The sequence below is a fragment of the Parasteatoda tepidariorum genome, chromosome 7 (assembly GCF_982258835.1).
Source record: "Parasteatoda tepidariorum strain Cologne lab strain chromosome 7, Ptep-v5.0, whole genome shotgun sequence".
Classification (NCBI taxonomy): domain Eukaryota; kingdom Metazoa; phylum Arthropoda; class Arachnida; order Araneae; family Theridiidae; genus Parasteatoda; species Parasteatoda tepidariorum.
Window position 1 is genome coordinate 9,140,555 of NC_141761.1, and position 26,783 is coordinate 9,167,337.

General features: G+C 26.4%; 1 long non-coding RNA gene across 1 annotated transcript; it reads right to left on the minus strand.

Moving 5' to 3' along the window:
• Positions 1-651: 651 nt before the first annotated feature.
• On the minus strand, positions 652-17,874 carry LOC147806811 (uncharacterized). The gene is made up of 8 exons (XR_015435267.1): positions 17,447-17,874; positions 16,569-16,677; positions 14,085-14,175; positions 13,805-14,005; positions 11,740-11,930; positions 8,367-8,486; positions 6,583-6,719; positions 652-4,392 (listed from the first exon to the last, which is right to left on the minus strand). It is a non-coding gene; the product is annotated as an uncharacterized LOC147806811 (long non-coding RNA).
• Positions 17,875-26,783: the final 8,909 nt, after the last annotated feature.

Consider the following 26,783-nt stretch of genomic DNA (forward strand, 5'->3'; position numbering starts at 1 on the left):
AATTTCCACCATGTTTGCAAGCCAATTATTAAAAAAAAAAAAAGAAGAAATAAATGAATAATTTTCTTGTAAAATTGACCAATGTATAGAAAATTTACCTCCTGAAGCTAAATGCAAAACATTAAAAAAAATTCTGAAGAAAAATTAAAATTCTAGGAAAAGAAAATTTAAAAAAAAATTCCACAGTCTATTTTTTAAGAAATTATCACATTCATCAATACGGATGTTTTATTCCGTCTAAGAATTTTTTTTTAACAAAAATGAAAAAAGAGATACATTATTTAAAGGACTAAAGTCCTCCAAATACATTTTTTTTTTTTTAAAAAAAAAAAGGAAAAATTTATATAATGACAAAAAAATTGGGTAATTTTTTTTCTTTTTTTTTTTTGTTGAGTGAAACTTTTTTTTGTTTCACTCAGTGCATTTTTCTTTCTAATGCAATGCATTGTTTTAACAAGCTAAATGAATGTGATAATTTACAAGATTGATTTTGAAAGGACTATTAAGTGTACTGAAATATAGTAATTTATAAGTAACTTTAAATGTAAAGTTACTTAGAATTAACTTTAGATAAACTTTAAATATAAAGAACTTTAAATGTAATAAACTTTAGATAAACTTTGAATCAATTACAATTCAACATCTGGTAATAAACAAAATATATCTTAGAATGTTAGAATGAATTTGAAAAAAGTATAGCAGTACTTAACCTTTTCATAGTTTCTGGTACCATTTTTAAAGATTGATGCAACTGGAAGAAAAAAAAAAACTGCAACTGAATTGTTAAACTCAAAAATCTTTTCTTTCTTAGAAATAAAAAATAATTTGAGGGGCTGAAATAATTTAAAAATATTAAATGGATATCAAAAGTAATAAAAAAATTTTCATTTATTAAAGTTTTTTTTAAATCCAAAAGAATGAGTCACATCTAGAAAAAGCATGTAACTTGTAAAGCAAATTTAGAATCAAAAAACCAAATGCAATTATAAATCAGTAGTGTAGGCAAAAAAATTTATATTAAAAGATAGAAATAGTGAATGCCAATATTTGATCAAGAGATTTTATTGAGTTGATGCATCCTGCTTTATTAAACCCCTCGTCTTATCGCTTTTAATAATAATCAGGATCTATAATTTTCAGCATAAGGATCATTATGAATGTGTTACGTAATCAACTTATTATTTTTTCCCCTCTCTCTTTAGCAAGAGCTTGTAAAAATTAGGCTTTATGTTTAAAGATTAGATTTCTAATTCAGAAAAATCTGATATTAATTTACTTCTTACGTTATATTTTTTCTTGAAATATTCACGAGATGAATACATTAATAAATAACCTCTCAAAATGTACTTTTTCCCCATTTTTTAATAAATAATGTCAATTTAATTCTATAAATTAGAAAACCTTTATACAGCATAAAATAAATTATTGTCGAAAGGAAATTGACTGTGAATTGAAAAACTGAACAATAGCGTAATCGAAAAAAAATGTTTTTTAAAAGTTAATAGCTATTCCAGATTAAATAGAAATACTCAAATATAAATTTACAATAAATTTAATTAAATTACAATAAACTCTCAATAAATTTACTTACATTTCAATCACTGAAAAAATTTAATTTCGATGTCAAAAAATATTTTTTATAATGAGGCAATCAAATTCAATACGTGAATTACCAACAAGAATGTTTTTTAAAGAGCTCGAAAAAAAAATCTAAATTAATGAGGCGAATTTTACATTCATTTGAATCTAATTTGAATTAATGTGACTTAAAAAATAATATTCTTTAATTAATGCAAACTAATTAAGTTAATTAACTATGATACATAAATGCTATGATTAATTATAAATTAAAAAAAAAGGAGTTTAATCCCCGGGTAACATTCACACTTCATTCACACACTACACACATACATGCCCTTTCATTCAGACTTGCGGGTTTTTAGGCCACGCCAGAGGTCTAGATTCAGTCGACTTACGGGCCTTTCGGCCGCGCCAGAGGCGCCATTCATTCAATGTCAGGTCCTCCCCAAAAAAATAATAAAGTCTGCCCACGACTTATAAGATCTAGTTTTAATTGTTTAATTTAAGTAATTAAAATGTAAGTAATTTATGAAAGTTTATTATGATACTTGATTATTATATTGTGATTAAGTTATGAATAAAGATTAAGGTTACAATTTCATACTCCTTTTAAGTCCAATTTTTCGCTTAGTAACATGCCTAAATGATAAGATTTGAGTGTCAAATATAAATTCGAAATGCATTTAATTTTATCTTCATCATTAGATTTAATATCAAAATTTACAAAAACTTGTTTAATTTAATTTTATTTTAAGCAACAATATTCAAGCATTTGAAGATTCTTTTGTAAATTACAACAGTTTTGTAAATTGACAGTCTTCCATTATTTAATCAAATATTTTTTGTGAGAAGAAACAATGTTGGAAACATGTTTTTTTTTTCTTTCTTTTTTTACATAAAATTCCAAAAGTGAAACACTAAATAAAAGTAGTCGTAAACAACAGTCTGCATTAATTTTTTTTAAATCAAGATTTTAGTTTTTGATAAAAAGAAATTTTTTACATTCACTGATTAAACACACTGCTACATTTGTGTATTTAGTCGTTTTCTGCTTTAAAATATTAGATTTCTAATTCAGAAAAATCTGATATTAATTTACTTTTTACGTTAAATGTTTTCTTAAAATATTCCCGAGGTGAATACATTAATAAATGACCTCTCAAAATTTACTCTTTTTTTCCATTTTTTAATAAATAATGTCAATTTTATTCTATAAATTAGAAAACCTTTATACAGAATAAAATAAATTATTGCCTAAAGGAAATTGACTGTGAATTGAAAAACTGAACAATAGCGTTATCAGAAAACAAATGTTTTTTTAAAAGTTAATAGCTATTCCAGATTAAATAGAAGTACTCAAATATAAATATAAAACTATGTTTCCTAGTACAAAAATCCATAAAGGAATGAACTAAGACTGTTCACCCTACTTCAAAAAAGTAAAACCAGTTATAAGAAACTGTTTGCATCCTATTTATTTCATTTACTTATTTTTGAATTTCCTACAAAAAAATTCTTACACCCATTACTTAAATGCACTGTTCCGCATGCATATTTAATCAGTCTATCAGGACTCAAACCTGGAAAAAAGATTCTATGTGTTTTCCGTGTACACAATATATTAGGAGGAATCACACAATCACTAGGCTATTGAGTGACCTAATATTAGTCTAGTTATAGTATTTTTAATTGCTGAAAAAATTTAAGGAAAACAGCTGAACATACTTAAAACAAATAATGCTACAGTAAATGAAATAGTTTAGTTTAGCTGAAATATCATTTTTAAAAAAACTCATTTATTGCACTTTGAGTGGTCACCATTTTTAAAAAAACGAAAATAAGAAATAAATTTCCCCGTATTTTCTCAGTTTGTAAAGAAAAACCTAAAATTCCCTGTTATTTCAGGTGATTTTAAAATTCCCTGCATATTCCAGGTTTTTTCTTCCTGTGGAGTGGCAATCCTGTGTTCAAAGATTATTTACTCCTACAAATTTGATATTCATTTATATCTTTTTACTAAAATAAAGTCATAATTTGAAAGCTTTCATAAATAAACTTTCTAGATTCATTATTATTTTTTTTAATTCTATAAGTTAGTATTTCTTTATTTAGATTCAATTAAATGAATGCAGTAAGATAAATTTCTTACTGACAAAAAGAGCTGACAGAAATATATTTTCAATTTGCTTTACGTTCAAATATTTTTTTTTAAAAAAGGAACGGACTTGTAACATTTTTGCTCAATACAAATTAGCGATTTTTGAAAAATCAGCAGCTTATGACATAAATGTTGTGACAATTTCAGATGGAGACAATTATATAAAGAAAATATATTTTTTTACTTTAATATTAACATCTTAAAATATCTTATTTGTTAACTACTCAGGGTGCTAAATCTAGAAATTTAAAAAAAAATCACCAAGTTTTTAAAATTTTGTTAAAACAAATATTGGCTTTTGTAAATTACAAAATGGAATTACTGTTTAAACAAAATGTCGAGTTTACATTTAGGAAATGTAGTTTATGTTTCATAAGAATGCTAAATGCAAATTACCATTGCAACTTTCTGCTACGTGTAGTTAAGTATTAATAAACAAAAAATTAAAATGTACATCCACATACAAAGTATTAAAAATCATACTACTGCAGTTGGTAAAATGAAGCGAAATCCCTTGGAAATCTCCGCAACCTTTACCATGAGCTCGACTATTGCACTGACGTTGTTGGCACTGACAAGTACTATCAAAAACAGCCTCTCCAACCATAACCTGAGTCTCCCCAACTTGAGCCAACCACTCCATGCACCATCAACTATAATAAAACATACACTTACTAAATGCACACATATTAACAATAAATAATAAGCAGAAACTTGTAGTGATCTCCGACACTCTATGGCATTAAACATCACTAGATGGCAAATTTAATAATTTTTCAGTTGTTATAGCTTTTAGGGTGACAGGACATTCAATGCAGCTAATAATGTTTTTTATTAATTTCCCACCTGTGTTAACATTTTGCAATTCAGGCATTTACAGGGCAGATTTGTTACAAGGCTGGCAAGTTTCTGCCGAGGTGGTTAAAACCACTGGTAGAAACCGCTTAAAACTGGCATGGCAGAAACCCTTTTCGGTCACATTTGTGGCAGAAACTGGCAGAAATTCAGAAAAAGACTTAAAAGTTAGTACTGAGATTGACATACAATGGATAATTCATAGAAAAAAACAATTAAATGTTAAAGAAAGTACAATTTATTTACAAAATTATCACCATTCAAAATTAAACATTACATTGTTTGCACTTTGCAGTAATCTATAACAAAAGACAGGTTTTGATGCAGTTTCTAAACCTAACCAATTTCTCATTTTGCTATGCACGAACAAGAAATTTGAGAAGATTCTCTCAATTCCAGCAGAACTAGCAGGCATTGCCATCAAGGAACAAGCAAGATTTGTGAAACTTTCATCTATTGCATATTTTTTTAAAACTGGACCACCATGTAGCAGTTGGGGTAGTTGTCAAAACTTGACTGGAAAAATAAGTTTTAGGAGATGGGACCGATTTGTTTTGCAAAGCTATGACATAAAGTACAAAATCTGGTTTAATATTGGCGAGCCTCTTACATACAGCAAAGAATGAAACTGTTACTGTTATAATAATTGGATTGTTGCCATGCAAATTATGTCTTGAAATGAAAAAAAAAAATTGAAAATAGCTCTATTCAGTTATGTTAAGAGTTAAATGATAATAATTACTGAATTTCAGAGTTTGATATAATAAACTAAAATCTAGTATTTATATTTATAATTACATTACTTTATTCTTTACTTTATATAAACATTTGAAATACTGCACTCTTTATATTTAATCTAAACAAAATAATATATATTTACAAACAAAGAATTAAAAAGTTTGTTTCAATTACATGGAGTTACATTTTTCAGTTCACTTAAACAAAATGTCATTAAGCAATTACTAGAACTAATATAGACGTTTATTTTGTTTTTGCCGCTTTTTACCGGTTAGTTATAACTAGTTTCTGCCACTGGCATGGCAAAAACCAGTTGACAAAAAGCCAACCCTGATTTGTAAGTCACTCTTTCAGGGGACCCTATTAGGTGAGCCCTCCCACAGTAAAGACAGATAGCACAGAGAATGAAAGAACATCCATGCCTGGCGCCCAGAATTCAAACCCAGAACCTTTCGGATGCAAGTTCCCTTCGCAGTCCGATCGACGCATCTTGTAGTGTTGTTGTATAGATCCTCATGCTTAAGAAGCAAACTGAGAAACTACATTGCTTCTCAGTTTAAGTCCTAATACGTAATCAGAATTTATATTTTTAACTATCATTTTATTCGTTCAATTAAATGTGTTGGTTTTTATTAATTCTACATTTATTTTTAAAGATTTCACCTAATTCTTATAAACTGATGCAGGTCTTTTTATGACAAAGTGAGTTTGGCTTATCAGTAACTTAAAGATGCTCTGGAGTTAAAATAATTTAATGGTAGTAAAAACTCAGGAGAATTAAATGGATTTTTTATCTATTCAAGTCATTAATATTTTGGAGAATTTTTTTTTCAATATTTTGTCTATCAATAAAATATTAATACTATGGAACTAAAGATATTTTTGAAGCTACTACTGTTATAATATATTTTATATATATTAAGAATATATTAGGTTCATTAATGTTTTAAATCCTTACTCAGTAACTAAAATCAATGAAATGCATTTTAATGAATAAAAATGAACTATGGCATTAACAAGTCATTATTAATGATTTTGGATGAACTTTGGTAATAAATAGACAACAAATATTAATAATGAATTTTTAATTATAAATAGTTAAAATGATAAATTCTCAGAAATTACTCACTTTAACCAACTTATTTATCATATCAGTACAGGAGTTTTTCATGTTCCATGTTATTAAGAAACTTTATCATAAATAGATGTCGAGATAAAGCACTCAGAATATTAAATTAAAAAATGCATACCTGGCATGTTTTTATTTGGGCAAGCAGTTCTTTCTTGATGCCAAAAATTGACAGGAGGATTACCACTGTGATTGGCAGAACATGTCAATTTGTATTCATTCCAGCCACAATAAGGATCCATAGCAGCCAGACATTCTCTATAAAAAAAAAACAGAACATACATTAACTATATAAATGAGTGGTTGTTTACTAACACAAAAAAATCACAGTGTAAAACATCAAAAGTTGAAATAAAAATTTAGCATGACATGCGTCATTCATAATAGGAACAGTTATAGCTTATTAATGTTAAAATTTAATATTTTATCAGGTTTATGTTCATCATAAATATACCTCATAATATACATTTTAATTGAAAATAAAGTTCACCTTTTCAAAAAAATGAAATGTGTATAAAATGTTTATAAGAAATTAAATATTAAAGAAATAAATAATAAAATACAACAGTTATTTAAATAAGCTAAATTAAGGCCTAGTTGAAATGTGGTCTGGCTCCACACATTAAACTATGGAGTTAGCGTCACTTCCATGTTCATGTAAGTCATTCCTTATTTAAGAACAATAAATTATGGCCTATTTTAGATGCAAAACAGACTAAACAAAATAGAAAAAAAAGCAATTCATTCACAGTATACGATGGAGGAAAAAGAACAAGGCGAGCAATTTTTTATGCAATTTCATTAAAGAAAAACAAATTAACAAATAATAACAAGAATGGACTTTTAAACTAGTAAATGAATTCCACCTTCAAAGTGGTGTATTTTTGAAGCGATGCACAAACAGTTATTTAAATTTTCAGATATGGGTCGCAAATCAATACTTGGAAAAACTTCACAAATGATTTATCATTAAACAAAGTTTTAACTTCTAGAACTATAGTCAGTTTACCCTCCAATCAATACTAGAAATTATTGATCATCACAAAGTTAGTCATGGTCTGGGGCGGAATTTGTGAAAGCGGAATAACACCTCTGATTTTTGTCAATGAAGGTGTTAAAATAAATCAAAAAGTGTACAAGTGAGACATTCTAAAAACTATTGTTCTCTTGTAGGCAGAAAAAGACTTCTGTGTTGTAAACTGGATGCTTCAACAAGACTCCACATTAGCTCAGAAGGTTAAAAAGACAAAAGAGTGGTGCAAGATGCATGATTGCATTTCTGAAGAATGGCCACCCTACTTGCCAGACCTCAATCCCATAGATTTCAGTGTATGGCCCATTCTAGGCTCTTCAGTTCATGGCTAGTCTAGAGTCTGCATTAAACCACGCACAGGTTTGCTAATCTATTATTAAGTCATATCAAAAAATGTTTGTGCTGTTTTTTTAGCATCCTTCATTAGAGGATTTAAATCTCATAATGAAAAAAAAAGAAAATGCTATTCAAATAAAAACCTAAAATAGGGAGAAATGAAATAAACCTGATTGAATCTAAAATCTAAATGCTTATACCAAATGAGAAAAATAGAAATAATTAAACAAATGAGAAAAGTAATTAAACAACTAAACCCAATTTAAAATGAATGATTTAGAAATTATTTAGAAGAATCAACTGTAAAATTATCATAGCAAGTAACTTTTCAAACTGTTACAAAATTCATCTTTTTGATTCTAAAATATAAGCATTTTCATTTGAAAAATAATAAGCACCTGCTCATAAAATAAAAATCTAAGAAATTGAAAAGAAAAGAAAATTCTATTTTGGAAAAATTCTATTTGGAGAGAATTATTTTGCACTCTTAAGAAGGAAACATTTTTTTAAAAGTATTAAAATCGTTCTATAATTACCTGGTGGTGTTTCAGAACTGATGTTTGAGCTTCATTAGTGGTACTTAAAAACACAGGCGAAGGATTTCTCAATCGCTGATAAATTATACAATATAAAGTGCAGTTCCATAAATATTTTACCTACAGAAAAAAATATTTTTTTAAGTTAAGAGATTAAACATCAAAGAAATATTTTTAAGCAAATAAAAAGATTGTTTTGAATAAAAATAACGATTAATGCACTTTAGCACCAGAACATTTTATTCATGAAATAAAGAGTTGAAACAATGGTTTAGGCTCAAATTAGTGAATAATAAAATTCTTCAATTCAAATATTTATAACTTAGAAAACATTTAAACCTTAGAATTGGCAATTTTAATAGTTATAAGTCAATGGTTTTCAATCGGATTAATAAATTATCTTACACTTTAAGAGCATGTAGAGCAGTTTAAGATCCCTTAGCTACTTTTTTGAATTATTTTTCAAGAACCCTAGTGAAAAACTATAAGTTTTTAAAGATACTATATAAAATTTAGTATTATAAATAAAATTTGTATAACCAGGGGAGATTGTGGGCCCAACTCAAACTATCCTGAAAATTTCTTGAGTAAAATCATTCAAAAAATAAATATCTCTATAAATTTAAATTATTGAAATTTTCAAAACATGATATTCTAAATGAATTATATGCAGCATAATTTAAATGAATAATTATGTGTAAGTTTACTTTTATCTCTAATCACATTTATTATTCAACCAGAAAAAAATATTTACAAGTGAAAGAGATGCTAAGTATAAATTCTAGTTCTAATATTTTTAAATAAAATATTCAAGCGTTTTTATATATAAATGTGATCGATGATTTCTTGATACTTCTGGACTTTGGATTTCCGGATTGCGGTTAGCAAAAAAGTCACAATTAAAGCAATTTATATAAAAATAAATTAAAGTGTTATGCACGACATAACACAGCCACAAAATAAGTTACTTTTTTCATAAGTTATTTATATTTAACTCATCAAGTTGAAATATATTCATTTTAATAATAAATTACTACTGTCCTCTAAATCTAAAGAAAACACATAACTTCTGGAGAGAAAAAAAATATTACAACCAACTCTCTAACTTGACGTAACTTACAATCTAGTACTGTGAAATAACTTGGAACCCAAATTAGTTATATTATGCTCATTTTAATAAAAGATAATTCTTGAAAGTGAAACTTTAACCATTGCAGAGTTCCCAGTCAATTTTAGATAGAAAAAAATTCCCTGACATTTCCACGTATATCGAGACAACTTCAATGAAAATGAAGACCATATTTTATCTATAACATGCAATTTTTCATCAAAAAACTTTCAGTTTTTAAGTCATATATTAGATTTTGTGAACAAAAAACTGAATAAGGAGGAAAGCACAGAAGTTTCACAAAAATGTAAAATTTTTGCTACAAATAATTGTCATAGAATTATTCAACATGAATCTCAATAACTGATCACTGTTACTGACAAATTTGAGAGTGATTATTTTCCAGGTAATTAATTTTACAGGTTTTTATAAGAATTTTACAGGTTTTTATAAAAACTTTCCCAGCTCTATAGAATCAAAATAAAATTCCAGTTTCTCCTTTGAATTGTGGAAGCAGTTATAACACACATTTTTATAAATAAAATTTTTTTCTCTCTTCTAATTTACAGTTTTAAACTAAATAAATATTTTTGCACTATTTCCTACCATTTAAACAAAATTTAAGTACAGGCTCAATTATAATTTATTTTTTATCTTTATAGATACGATCTCTTTTCTAATTTTCTTTGAATAATATAATTTAGGATTGGATGACACGAAAGCTGAAATTGGCTATATTGTCGCTAACAAAAACACTAATGAAAATACATTAAAAGAAAAAAAAATTGACAATATTAACTTTGAAAAAAAAATATTAATAACTAGGATGACAGGAGACATTTGTTTGTCTAAAGTAAGTAAAGCTGTTGAGGAGCTAAACATTTAAAGATAATTTTATTTTGCATCTTTTTTGCTCACCATAAAAACTCTTAATACGTAATTTCAAACAATAACCAAATGTGTGAATTAGAACAGAAAACTTACTCAGACGAGAATATGAATTACTAAATGGCTGTCAATGAATCATAGTTAAACATATTGGGTTCTTCATTGGCATGTGGCCAAAAACAAAATAATAAAGCATTAAATAAAAGCGTAGCATTGTTAGTCAAATAAGAAAATAGATATTAATGTACAAAAAGTCCCTTCACTCCATTACTATGATGAAATATTAAAGCTCAAATTAAAAAATATGCTAAATGCATGAAAAAAAGGCATATTTTACAAATAAGAATTTTAAGGGAAAACGATTTTTATACATAATGACAAAGCATTGGTTGATCAGCATACTCGAGTTGTTGGAATTCACTATTTTCACTAGATTTATAGTTTGAAGCCCTTTCAAGTAATTAGGAATCACTTAGAAGTATAAGTAGAATACAAATATATAAACAGAAGTGCCAACATTCTATCAGAAAACACAAGTACAATAATATAGGTACATAACATTAATAAAATTATGCAGGCATTTATTATTAGATTAAAAAAAACAATTGGATAGAAGTATTAAATTAAAAATTATGCAACGCTAAAACTTTCCACAACATTATGAAAGGATAAAATTAAATTGATTACTTGGAATCAATGTTTTAGTTTTTAGTTGGATTAGAATTACTCATTATTGTGTTTTTATCACCCTACATTTGCACTACAAAAATTTTTATTCACAACACTTCACATTTGAGTTTATGTTCCTTTGTTTTTCTATAAGAACAGAAGATTAAGTTTAAGAACAGCATGTTGGAAGAAGAAAAGATGATATTTCTTTGCTTTCTTTTTGTTCCTTGTTTCATTCTATTGTTTTTCCTTTATTGTTTGAGGAGTAGAAAAAAAATTATAATTAATCAGTTTCAAACAACAAAATTTTACAACTCTTTGAAGTTATGGGAGAAAATTTTATTTTAAGCAGATTACAGAAACTCTCAAAATCCATACTCAGCCATAATCTTGACAATAAAATCGCTATAATTAGAGATATAACATAATAGCTGGCACCTCTGTATAATTAATGTAGCTAAAAATAATTTATCAAAAATACAAAATTAGCTGAAATTATCAATAACCCAATTTTGCAAAATAATAATTTTTAAAGGCAAGTTTTCAGAAATGCAATCAAATTAGAAAACATTTGAGGCAATTTTATATATGTATAAAAAAAGGCATGATTGGAAATAGTTAAGATGTAATGGAACTGCAATTAGTTAAATTACTCTAAAACAATATCTAAACACGAAGCGCATCATTCTAACAAAATTACAAACTCACTTTAGTTCTTCCTTTACTCCTTGAAGAAGAAACCTCTTCTTTCCGCAATGATTTCTGCAGATTCGATTCCGGGGCAATCTTTGGACAACATCTGCATGAGGTAGTACTCTTACATCTCGACCATTTCTTGCACATAAATGATCATTCTCTTGTAGCTGTTGACATCTAGGCCTATCCAGAATTTTCTTCACCTTCAAACAAAACAATAGAATAAGTCTACAATTTATAAAGCATTCCCAAAACAAAAAATGAATTTTATTAACTACAGAACAAACATTAATAAAACTACTGCAGCCACTAATTTTTTTTCCAAAGTTCATAGTGTTGCGCACTACTTTTTGAAAAAAAAATAGTTTTTTGCAATTACTTTTGAGAATCAGATTGAAGCAAATCTTATGGAAGTCCATCAACGGGCACAATGAGAGTGTCAGTCATGTACTTTACTTAGTTTTTTTTTAATTTTTCATTCCCTTTAAAGGAAGGAATAAAAAGTTGAGAGAAAAAAGAATTCATACAAAACAAATTATTATTTTAAACTATTTCCTTTACAAATTTTTATTTTAGTATTCAACCTTTAAAAAAAAAGAAACATGAGTGTAAATTGGATCCTTAAGCAAAATTTTTCTCCTAAAAGTAGCAAATGACTAAATCTGGAAAGTAATTTGCAATCACTACATTGAAAAAAAAAACAGTTGTGTTAAATCTCTGCTTTTTTCTTATTTTGATTTTAACAATCAGAATTGTATTTCATTTATTGTGATAGATGTTTTAGTTCTTATTAATATTTGACATTATAATATTTGACAGCACATGAAATTTTGATTACTTCAAATAGTTTGCAAAAACTATGTTAAAGATATAAAATTGTCACAATAAATAAGGCAAAAATATTTTTCTGCGAAACAAAGGAGTAAAATCAATACATTCATTAAATTTTTTCCCTACGTATAGTAACTGGTAATGGAATACTACATTTAAATGTGTCCATCGAATAATCAAAATCTATTAGTGCTAAAAATTTAAAAGATTATACACATTAATAATCCCAAACAGACATGGTACTAACATAAAAGGAATAATCAAACAATGTTTTTTTAAAAAAATTTCAGTAATGCGGCACTGAATAACAGGTGACTTGAAAACTACAGATAGCCTCCTTTAATATACTTTTTTAGAACTCTGGACAAAAATTTGGTCAAAATTACAAAAAAAAAAGATAAAATATAATTTTGGCTACGTTTTAGACCAGGTTACATTACTATTTCAGAAATTAAAGAACAAAAGCTGCTATCAAACCCTGACAAATCACTATAGAGGAAGGAGGCATGAAAAAACAAAGTCAGTTTGATTGCTTAATATAATTCAAAATGTTTAAAACAATTACCTTTACTTCTGTTATAGAGAAGAAACTGCTTTTGATGTTTTGAAATCAACCCTATTTTAACAGTGATTCATTAAATATTTATTTGGCTTTTTTTAATAGCTCAGATATTAATTTGTGACTCCAAAGAGTTTACTTTCTTTAGAAAGATTTCATAAATGCATAGCTTACCATGCAACACTCTGCAATTTTCTGAATAAAAAGTTAACTTGTTGTGTATAGAGAAAAATCAATATTTCTATACAAATTGTTGACTGAGCTAATTTTGACAAAGAAGCAGAAAATTTGCATTGGAAATTAATGCATCAATTTCTTATAGATTATTCTTGTGATCAGTGCATAGTAAATTGATTTTCAAAGATTACTCAAAGAATTTACATTGGTAAAGATTCTGTAGCTCACCATGCAACAAACTACAATTTTCTGAACAAAAAGTTAACTTGTGTAAAGAGAAAAAGTAATATTCTTATACACACTGTTAACTGTGCTAATTTGAACAGAGCCAAAAATTTGGGGAATATTAAATTAGGTTTTTCTTTTTTTAAAATTACTCAACTTTCTCACAGTTTTCTACTAAGCAATTTAAAAAATGCCTTAATTTAAGTCAATAATTAATTCAAAAACAAAACAAAATTTTTAAAAAATTCATATGTAATGAAAAATAATGGTACTGCAGATACTTACACGGAAGTGGTAAATGTTGCATAGAATATTTCTTTCTTTTCAATAAAATGAACACTTTGAAGTTAGTTAAATGGAAAGGGATAATTTCCCAGAACTGAACAGTTCATCCGAGCTTTCAGAAAAGTGGTAAATTTTCCTTTCAAAAGAAAATCTCCTCCTGGGACCATTCTTACAAATTCTGGCAACTCTTGAATAAATAGCCTGTAATTATAAAATTTCAATAAGAAAACAGAAAATGAGAAAAAAAAATAATCAAAAAACAATGATGTAAGTGCCTCACTTTTCCACAGTTTATGTACTCAACAGCTGCTTCCCGGAAGAAATAATAAGTGTAATATCTTCAATTTCATATGATGCAACAAAGTTTGGTTCTGTAAAGAGCAATTAAATTGACAAGTTAGGAACAAGGATATTGATTTTTAATCATTCGTTACAAATTAATCAATTTTTAAACAAAGAAAATTTTTTGAAATAGATCATATATTTTAGTTCTGCCTTTTTCTTAATCATAAAGTACAGTATATTCTCGCTATTTTAAAAACTTTGGTATGTCAAACAAGTACTTTGCCCCTTAGCCTCACATATCTATAATTCAACATATTTACAATTTCAATTACAAATACAAATTCATTTACACATTTACAATTTCAATTGCAAATACAAATTCAATTTCTTATTTACAATTTCAGTTCCTATGTCGAAGAGTTTTTTTTTGTCAAAACCTTGTTATGTCAAATACTTTTCGAAGTAAAAAAGTAATTTTTTCGGAAAAATCACTGTGTACAAGTCAACATTACTGCGTCCCAAGAAAAAATGCTGCCCACATATTAAAATATTTCATTAAATTCTGTGAGAACATGGAAAGCAATGACTTGGCAGCTATTTTTCAAAGAGAAAAATTAATTAATGAGCAATTTCAAAAACGATGTTAGTTTCCCCCTAAACTATTAATATAAGTTTATTGTTAAAAAAAATTTATATACCAAATGCATAATTATAGTTGTGTTACTTTTAAGTATAAAATTATAATTGCTGCATTTATATTTACTGTCAACTATCGTACTAATATCTCTTTCAGTACTTATTCTAATGTTCCATGACTCCACATTTTAGAATAATATTAAAGAATTTTTTTTTACGTTTTAGAACACATTTGGTTCTGAACTTGTTGTCTAGAAATTTTTTAGAGTTCCTTCAACTTTGTTATCAAGAGTATACTCTATTACAAAACACTTATACTAGCCCTTTAAAGATGAAAGAAAAAAAAATTTTATGTAAAAATTATTACAACACCAATTTTTATTTATTTTATTTTCTTATTTATTTATATTTTGTTTGGAAAATAAAAAATATCAGATTTAAGGTGCATTAAATTCAAATTCCTCCATTTCCCCCTAACTTTTGGGTGTTAGATTATTAGTTAAATTTCTTAACATTTACTATTCTGTGGCCACCAGTTGCTCAGTTATGAACAAATGTAATTTTTAAAAAATTAGTTATAAGAAAAATAAATAAGTAAATTGGTTTTAAGTCTTTATTTTAATTTACAAAATTAAGTACCTGCATTCATTACAAAGGTTTTCATGTAGAACCCTGAGCAAAAATAGTGGTCAAGTTTTGGCCATAACTTAATATTATACAAACCAAGAATGAGGTATGATTTAATAAAAAAAAATCTGGTAGAACAAAAACTGTTTTACTTTTATTCAACCAGATAATTAAGGCACCACATGAACAATTAAAATCTGTTTCCCCCTTGAGTCTTTTAAACGTGCTTATACGAGCCAGTTTTAAGACAAATTGCAAATTTGGGTTAGGCATTAGTATAGGTAATTTTTTTTTCTTGGAAATAGTTCAAAAAGCAGATTCAAGAAAATGAACTTAGCTTGATATGCACATTTAAAAATATAGACAATGCACAAAATATGTATTTGGAAAAATGACATAACTTAAAATGCATTTGAAAATGAAGCAAAAAAACACACAGCACCAAACTGGTAACTTTATAGCTTAATATTACTTCGTAAAGGGCATATGCTAAACATGGGAGCACTAATTGCAATAAACTTATTTTAACACTTAATTAATAACATGGGTGGAGGGTATCATTTTTTCTTTTTTATCTCCCTTTTCCTAAAAAGAACCCTTACAGGGTTGCCACAGTAAAAAATGAACAAAAATAGTTGCTTTTAGTATCCTCAAGCATGAAAATAGTTGCCCTAAACTATGAAATTAGTTTCCTGAACAGGAACAAAAATTTATCAAAAATAGTAGCTAAATAACTAAAATTATAGCTTAATTGTCAAATATTATTATTAGGACTGGGTGATGTCAGAAATTTTAAGTCGTGATACATCGTCAATTAGACATCACGATATAGTGATGTATCGTAATTCAGCATGTGTTCAAAAATTACCTATGGGAAATCTTTAAGTCAATCAAAAATAAATAAAAAGGAATAAATCTAGTACAAAAGAAAGTATTAATTCTAAACATATTCTAACATAAATGGATTTTCTCTAAAAGTTTCACAGAAAATAGTTTAACTTTTAAAACAAATACAAAAAAACTTACAAGAAAATACAAAGTTAATAAAAATAGCATAACAATATTAAAAAAATTTTGCCTTGTAAATTAATGATGATAATATAAATAATGAAGATCAAATCCTGAAAATTAAATAGAACCATTCTATCCTATAAATTAACTATAATGTAAAGTAATAACATTTACAATAATGCTAATAATCATTTAATATACAGACCTCACTTTTTCCTTTTAGTTTGCACATAAGAACATCCTCAGACTTTGCAGACCAATGAGCTTCCTCTAATTTTTTAAGTCTCTTTAAGCTTAATCTGAATAAATAATCCCTACAAAATGAAGCATTGAATTTAAAAAAAAACATGAACTTAATGATTGCTGTTATTAACATAAAAAGGAATAAAAAGAGACATGCCAAATAAGATATTTCATTAAAAAAAATAGACCACAATAGGAGAATAACAATAGCTTTATATATGCACTTTAAAGCATCATATATAATCTTTCATTTTAAATTTAATTGTCACAGTCAATAATAATACACTTTAGTTAATATGTGAAAATTAATAATCATCAGATCATGCAAAATCAAAAATTTTGTAATATAATGAATCATAAAATGAATATAAAAGATATCCTATAATTAATATATATTTTTACTGTATTTATTTTTATTCTATTCACTGTGACATATGAAATGAAGAATTTTCACATTAGCCAGGAATAAGGACGGATATTTCTTTTGCGTTACGAGTAAGGGATTATTTGGTTAACAGTTTTCACCAAGCAAATGTAAAAGATCACTTGAAATAGAAACATTTTTTTAAAAATTCTGACACAAAAAAAAATTTCTTTTTTTTTAATTGTGAAATAAATTAATCGAATGTTAAGTGAAAAATTGCCATTTTAGAAGGGGCTAAAGCCTCCTCTCTGCTTCTACAATCTCTGTAAAAAGATCAAGGAATAAAAATAAAATATTTGATTCTTTAAATGAATACACAAAATAATTGGGATAATTCCTTTCCTTTTTATATATTTTCTTTCTTTTTTTTTTGTTTAACATTTAAAGGTGAAAAATCAGTAGGGAATAAAACTTACCATTTGCACCTACAATGAGTTGAAAGCTTTGAATATTAACGAGTAATTGACCAAATGATCTAACATTTGTTTGACTAAAATCCTCAACAGAAGACTTAATATCTAAATAGAAAATAAAATTCATTCAGAAATTACATTAATAACATACAAATAAAATAAAAAATATATAAAAATTTGTCAATGACAATGAAATTTGTCAATAAACAAAAATTTGTTAAATAAAACATCCAAAAAAATATGTAATACTTATTCACAATAAAATATAATATTATAAAAAAATAATGATATTATTAAAAACCGATGCTAATTAAATAGATGAAAGAAATAAGGCCCTCAATTTATAATTCTTTTTCTTTAAAGTATTGATTTTGAAGTCAACAAACATATGCTTTAAAAAAATATTAACTCCAGTTCTTACAAACAAATTTTTATCCTGCCTCCCCCCCCCCCAAACAAAATTTTTGTGCTTAGCTTACACATTTTTCATAGTAAGCTAAAAGAGAAGTGCATGTAAAATTATGTTTTACAATTATTGAGGTGAAAAAGATTTGTTTACTATTTATGGTAAGGAAGGCAGAAAAACAAGTTGTAGTGCTGCCATCTACAAGGAAAAATATAAATACAGACAGAATGCATAAATATTATGTGAATACTTGAACGGGAAATAGTGATATGATCGTTTTTGCAGCAAGATCGTTTTGGGGGTAAGATGGTTAGTTCAAATAATATTTACAAAGTACGCAAAAATTCCTTTAATTGGGGCAGGGGAGAAACCGTAAACCAAAACTTTACGTAATATATTAATAGCATTAAAAAATAAAAAATAAATAGGATCGCTAAATTATAAAAAAAATTTATATATTCTCCCAGGATAATAAAAGCATTCTATTTTTTTTTAAATTTAAAAATGCATATTGAATATTTGAAATTATTTTATGGATATTTAATTAAAAGATTTTATAAGAAAAACTTAGTTAAAATTCAGTGAAATTTTGTTTTTAAATTCGATGCAAGATTATGAAATAACTTTCCATACTTTCTTTTTGACTATTTTTTAAAAGAAATAAAATTTGTCATAAAATTCTTTATTTTAAACATTCTTTGTAGACAACATTTATAACTTTTATATAACTGATTGATTCCTCCTAAACAGCTCCAGTAGAAATGACACGTGGAGGAGGTGGAGTCCCCCCTCTTTTAAACATTTTCTTCTCTTTCTAGAGTCTCATTAGGTTATTTCCATTGAAGGAGAGGGCATTCTACCCACTAAAATTCCACCCCCAAAGATTGTGAAAGTGAAACTTATTTCACCTTCGCTCATTCCATCAAAATTATTTTGGGGCCTGCTTAGTTATTTCTTATTCTTGTTATTATTAGTTATTTCGTTATTATTAGCTGTTTCGTTATTATATATTAGTTTTTCCTCAAATTGTTAACGGCAATAAATTTTAAAATCTTTTTATTTTAAAATCTTTCTTTTAATAAATTTTTATTGTATTTTTCCTATTACATTGTTTTACGGATTTTAATCAGTTCAGCGTTAATTCAGCTACTGAACATATAAATATTTTTTTGCTGTTCTTCTGCTTTTTGCGCAGTGCCAACTGGTAAGAACAACTTTATTTTATATCGTTTTGTTGTTTTCTTTTTCTTTTGCTGAACGAGAAAACTTTTTTTTTTTTTTTTTTTTTTTTTGCTGAAAAAGAAATTTTTTATTATAATTTAGAAATTAAAACTTTACTTTATGAAATGCATAAAAAAATTAAATTTTTTATTAAACAGATATTCTAAATGGTAATTTAAAGGTCTCTTCTAAAAGGATGCTGATATGCGCGGTTTAGCGCCATTGCGGCGCTTACTATAACTTTTTTTAAAAAAATTTCCTTTTTATCGATGTGCGGAGCTTGTGACGAAAAATACGGTAACCAAGAAAAGTTTTAGCTGTGTAATAATTCAGCTACATTCAAAGTATTGCATCCCCCATTGGGCAAAAATAGACATATCACATAACATAACACATTGCATTGTTATTACAATAAATATATACTTACAGGAATGATTATCCATTGCTTATTACCAGCCAGCATCTGCTCAGGAGAGATTCCAACAGATTCTTGTTCTAACTTGCAATCATGTGATACTGGTTTATTATGTATAATATCAGCGCCAGCACTGATCTATAATCTGTCTTCAGCTTGCAAAAAAGCATGTTCACGACCAGTCTACAACAAAATTTTCCCTTTTAGAAAAATCAAATATTATATTTTATATAAAAATGTAGGTTTAGAAAAATTCAAGCTTACATTAAACTTTTAACTAAGTAAGAACTTTTATTTTTCTTAGAAATTTGCAAGAATCAGTCTAAGCAACATCATTCATTTTTTTTAAAATCATTTTTTTAATCCATTTCAATTTTATGCAAGAGAAAGATTTTGAATATTCACTAAACAAAATGAAAAAAAAAAAATTATGAGCAACATATAAACTAAAAATGTTGATTTAATTGTCAGTTTAAAATTCTTTGTAAATAATTACTTGAGACACGATAGCCTTAGAAAAAATGCAAATTGAAGGGGGGGGGGAAGAATTAAAAAAAAAAGTTTTCTTAATGTTTTCGCAAATTTTTACCATGAAAACATTCTATTTCCAAATTATCTGAATACTAAAAAAAATAATTTGAGTTTTTAAAAGAACTAAAAATAATTCAGACTTAAAACATAATTTAAAATCAGAAGAGCTATCAGTGACTTTGATGTAAAATTACGAAGAAAAAAAATTTAAAAAAGAGATAAAAAGAAAAGGAAATAAAATAAAAATAATTCATGCTTACTTTCCAAAACATGAGATTCGTAATTAAACTAAACTACATTTTATACAATCGCAGAAAGAAAAAGATTTGAGGAAAGTGATAAAAGCAACAAGTTTAAGAAGAGTTCATATGTAAAGACGCTAAATAGGTGCCAAAAAATTTACAAAAACTAATAAATTCATATCCAAATTTGTCAGACAGTTTCAGAAGGAGGGCTCACAACTAAGTTAACGTGAAGAATTAATCAAACAAAAATCTTGCTTTATAATTAAAACAGGATTTTAGAAGAAAAGAAAACAAGAAAGAAAGGACCAAGAAAAATCAGGAAAAATATGGAGTAATAATAATAATAATAAATATATAAATACAATAAAAAATAAACAAACTAAAGCAGGATAACTTTTGGTACAGTATACATGTACCAGATAAGTTTTAAAAAGAGCAAACGACAAAATATAAACTTGCTGTGCTCAAGTCAATCAAAAAATGGAAACGAGTTGAAACTTTAACATTAACTTATTTCTATTTATATTCCATTTATATTCGATTTATATTATTCTTTATTACTAATATTCTCAACACTTACATCGTTAGTATCAGAGTCTCACTCTAATGAAACTACTGTGAATAAAATTCTATGTATATAAAAAACGCATTTCAAAACATCTATGCATACCTAGCAACTTAAGAAGTTTTAAAAAAGGAAATTTTAAATTGATGATAAATTTTTAAATTTTGGGGGTATTTAAATTCTTAGAAATATTAATAAGCAAGCATTTGAAATTCAAGATAGATATAAATTTATTTTGTATTCTATGGGTCACTTATCGTTTCATTGAATTTTGAAAGAGGTTATTTTCCATGTTTGTTGGAAGGGTTTCCCTAGCTTGGGTTTGAAAATATAAAGTTCCTTTTTTGCTTAAATTTACATCGTAGACAATTATGGGTTTTCCCAGATATGTGGAAATATCAAGACAGTATGAACGTTTTTGCAGATTTTGGTTACTCGTGAAGTATGTAGAAAGAAAAATATATTTATTTCATGATAAAATAAGTATTTGTTGGAAAAAAATTCTGCAGCTGTGGATTTAAGAGATAAGCTTTAAATTCACAGAAATTAAGATTATTTTTCCTCTTTAAAACACAGTTGTACTAAGAAATTCTAATTTTGAACTTTTTTTTATTTTAAACTTTTATTTTTTCATTAATATTAATGTTTTTCTGAAGTTTGTAAATATTCTTACATATTACTGAGACATGTACATGATATTCGAAGTGATATAAACATTGCTGAAAGAGCTAGCTTCAAGAGCTGAGAGAAAACTTCTGAAAAAATATGTACCACAACCAATACGAGTTTATTTTTAAGTAAAGAAAATTAAAATAACAAGTATTACAGTGCAGATAGAGGAAAAAAAAGGAAAACTTCAAATAACTTTTGATCAAATGACCAGATTTACATGTTATGGGACTCAATCAAAATGATTCATGAGTAAAATTTTTTATCATGATTTTTTCAAAAATAGAAAAATTATAACTGTAAGGTGTGCAAACTTTTTTTATCTTAAAGAATTTAATTTTCAAGGAAAAAACACAAAATTTGACCAAAATCAATTCAACTGTTTCTGATAACTCAAACTTTAAATATAGATTTTTCTAATAAAATTCTTAGGAATTATTCAACCGATTGTATTAAAATTTTATATTTTGCTATTACATTCTTTAAAAGAATGCAAAATTTTACATATTTGACTTCGATAATCACATAATCACATACATATTTGACTTTGATAATCACATAAAAACTCAAAAAACATACTCTGTTTTTAGTTTGGTTGGATTTAACTACACTTAATAAATATTACTTAATCTACAAAAAGGTACACTACTTTGATTAAATTTATTTTTATATAGTAGTGAACTTACTCACATAAGACATAATAATTAAGTATGTTATGTTCATAAAAAGTCAAATTGTAATTTTCTTTAAAAATGTTAAAATTTCCGATTTACATTAATACTCAACTTGGCTAATTGTATAACTACACACCAATTATATATGAATTTAAAGTTCAATACAAACTGAGAATCTAAAAATTAAATTACCTCAAGTTCTTGGATAGTTTTTTTAATTCTTGTGGAGAGAGTGAGAAAGTTCGGAATCAAAGTCACTCAACCATTGTTCAGCCATCCTCACAGTATTTAAAAAATAGTTTGTCTTCATTTAGTATCTATTCTAATTTAGCGTTTTTCAATTCTGAAAAAAAAATTCAAAATTATATAGAGTTATAATTATTAGAAAAAATAAAAAATAATAAAAAAAACAATGAAAAGGAATTTAAAAATTTTTGGAGAAAAATTTCATTACATTTTGAACACAAATGTAACAAACATTTATTTTAAACAAAACTAATAGGAATATTTATTTACAACTGATAAATTACACAAAACAGTTGAATACTTATCAATTTTTCAGAAAGATATATTTATAAGTACTGCAACATAGTAAAATAATTTTTTTTGCTATGTTTTGTCCACATGAAGAAAATTATAATTATAAAGAAATTATATAAGTTTCGTATTTAGAATAAGTAAATGGTAATTCATACTTACAAATTTTAAGAACAAGAGAAGAGCTGAAGACATACATCGAAGTGAAGATTTTCAATATCTATTTAAATAGAAGGATTATAACACTAAAAAATGAACAAATTAAATTGATAAATATAGAAAAGGGAAGCAATTCATAGCGACTAAAACAACATAATCACTGGAAATGTGATTCATGAAGTTATCTAAATTTATTAGCATCATCAAATGAGTTAAATTTATTGTAGTTTTAAGTTGTTGTAGTGTTTGGTAGGTTATAACATATGGATTAGTATTTCCATCCAATAAATCTCTTGCATGTTTAGTATTATTCTCCAGTTAAATTGAATGTTTAATTAATTACAATTACAATTTACATTAAAACAACATATTTTTAAAAATTTATTAAAAAATAACCAATTTTTATTTAGGAAATAATTCTGCTAAATGTTAATAATCCACATTTGGCAACTTTTATCCATCTTTTTTGCAAATTACAGTTGTTTGCAATATTTTATTACAATATCAAACTCTTCAAATGACTGCAATTATATCAATTTATTTACTAAATCAACGATTGAAAAATTATTATAAATTAACTTTATTCTCAATTTATTCACAAAGCATCAATTTTCATAGACTAATACTGAGTAAATTATTACTACTAGCAATAAACTTTAAGTAGTAATAATCTACAAATAATAAACATAATTTTAGTGATAATTAAGTTACTTTCCTTTTCCTTAGTCATAGGTACAAGATGCTTAAAAAATTTATCTTTAGTAGAACTGCAATATAACAATAATCTTTCCAGATACTAGTATCAATTAAAAAATAGCTGTAAATTCAAATGTAAAAAAAAAAAGAACCAAAGCCTTATTCTTACTTCATTAAACTGTAAATATAGGTAATTATTAAAAATTTCAAAGTTTCTATTTTCTATTAAACTTTATTGGTCAATTTAGAAAAATTGATGTCCGGTATGAAGAAATATTTAATAATGTTTCATGGCATAAATGATTGTTGGCGCCCGGCTACGGAAGCTTTGCAGAGAAGAATGATTTATTCATAGAATTAAAAATATGTCCGTAATACGAGGCATCCGTTTTGTCCATAACATGAAATACCAACTTGCTCCGGACAATGGATAAATATTTTCGAGTCTGATTATGTAAGCTTTTTGGTATAATAAATTCGATTTATAGGGTTTTTACATACCGTCTAAAAAATTCTTTTTTTAAAAAAAAATTTAAAAAACTACATACATATATGGAACGTTTCGAGTGAAATTAGATCTTTGATTTAATAGAAAATAGTTAATGCTTAATTTATTTTAGCAATAAAAATGTAAATAATTTATGAAATCAAATCTATTTTTCGTGATTCAGCCCCCTCATAAATTAAAGCTATCAGATAGTTGTTTTTATTTATTTTTTTATTTATTTATTTATCTTTTTTTTTTTCTTTGAAGATAATTGAAATTTTACTATTTTTCAAGATTTTTAAAGAATAATTCTTAAACACGCAACTGGAAAAATTTTGGGGGTAAAACGTATTGTTTAATTATTGATAATACTTTCGAAATTATTTCCATAATTTTTAAATCTCTATAAAAAAATATTTAAAAAAATTTTAAAAAAAGCTTTATTTCGCATGAGAAGGAAGATGGACGGTAAGTTGTCTTTTTAAGGCAAAGTGTGACTGAAAATTTCGTTAAGCTAAATTTTATTAAGAAAAAATTGAATTACAAAAAACGACAGTCGCATTCTTAAAAGTAACTGCATCAATTAAATAAAAAAAAAAAATTATATTGCTTTTAATATAAAGCTATGTAAAAGCCTTATAAATTGAATTGGAAAAGAGTAAATAAAAAAACTTACCTTCTACCCCGACGCCGGCGAATTCTCAGCGACTTGTAACTAATGCTCGGATCCACAGCACGCAATCGTTTGCTGACAGGTTCTGGATCATTTTTTTGATTATCGCTCAACTTGGCTGAGAATGAGAAGTCATCAAGAATTTCTAGGCGAGTCTTTCTCTTTCCTGCAAATTTTTTTTATTATTTCTTTTTAGAATTTCTAACAAATGTGTACAATTTTAAACGTAGAAAATATAAATTAAATGCCATGATATATTGCGTATTCCAAATACGGAAATGGAACGACTTTGATCAAATATTTCTTAAATGATAGATTTTTCATAACTCAAAGCTATTCAACCGATTTGACTCAAATTTTGTTCAGTTTAAATGAATAGTTTAGAAGGTTGTAAGCATTTGTATATCTTACAATTTTGTATTTTTTTAACATTAAATAAAATGATAAACAATTAGGAGAAATAATATTTTTCCTTAAATTTTATTTAACATTACTTCTTAAGGAATTCTGTAATTTTTGATTCTTATTTTGTTGTTCAAAAATTATAAGCCAATAAAAATAAGGTATGCTAATTTAGAGGAAACACTTTAGTACAATAAGTAATCAGTATAATAGTTATTCAGTTATAATTCTAAAATAAGCATTTATACTTAAGTTATAATAGAAACAGGCTCTTCAGACTAGTAACTATGTTTGAATAAGCAAATATCCTTAATTTGGTTGTAATTAATCCAAGTTCCGAAACCAAAACTAAACAAAACCGAAACTCAAGAACTATATAACTGCCCTTAATCTGAATGATCTCTGGTTTAATTTAATGGTTAAAATTTCAATAAATGAACAAATAAATTACAAGCGATATATTGACCTTTTTAAGCAATATGAAAACTAATATACTGATTTTCAGAAATAAAAAAAAGGAATTTAAATAAAACTGCTTTTTAATGATCAAAACTGATTACGCGCAATGCTTATGAATTTTTTTTTATTGATTAGTGTATTAAGTTATGAATTGTTTATTGAAAGTTATTAAGCCTTGCTTAAAATATTCTAAGATTTTGCCCAACATATTAAATGCTAGTGATAAAAATTCGACTGAAAGCTGATTAATCGATACTGGAAATATTTATTCCATTTTTAATTGTTTAATTTTTTTAAAGTAATTTTGTCATTAACGGTAGTCAACGTTTAATTTCGCCGCTATGAGGAAAATTCGGAATTCTAGGTGCCTTCTCAAAAATTAATTTTCCTACCTACTATTATCACTAAGAAGAATAAGAATAAGTAACCAATCGTTTTGAGAACATCGTGATGTCATTCAACAACGTTTGTAAATGCTGGGAGATTATATTAAATAGTAACACTTACTTGGAGGTCTGACTGCCACAGGAGGATTTGCAGGGATAACGGCAACAGGAGGATTGACAACTGGCTGAGCAATAACTGCAACGGCCACAGGAGGATTTGCAGGGATAAGGGGAGGTGCAGCAGGAGGATTAACAACAGCAATAACTGCAGGGACATCTGAATCATCGGAATCATCCCCAGATAACTGCAAACACAGAGAGAGAGAGATTATTAGATAATAGGTCGTTTTCCAGACAAAAAGGTCGCTATGACAATTGCTATTTTCAGTTGTTTGAGATAGATACTTACGTTGATGATGTCCGGGACTCCATCATCATCTTCATCATCCTCATCAGCGACCTGCTGTAAACAACGAGAATATGTAAGGTTTAACTACAAAATAGGAAAATTTTCCAGAAAAAATAGTCATGAGAGATAAATTTAAGGTACGTATGAGATATGCACATTAAAAAAATAATAAAATTACGACTCAGCTGAAGTGGAACTGACGGTAAGATTTCCTAAAAGAAAACAATCACATTGGAAAATTGTATGTATATATTATATAATTGTTTTTTTTTTTCTCCAGCATTGAGCAATGTAGATGCTAGTAGTTGATTTCCTGGTAGTACTTCGAGCAGGAGTAAACCCGCTCATTTTTTTAATTACATTTGTCATTTGTTCATAATTTTAGTGTGATTATTTGAGCATTGAT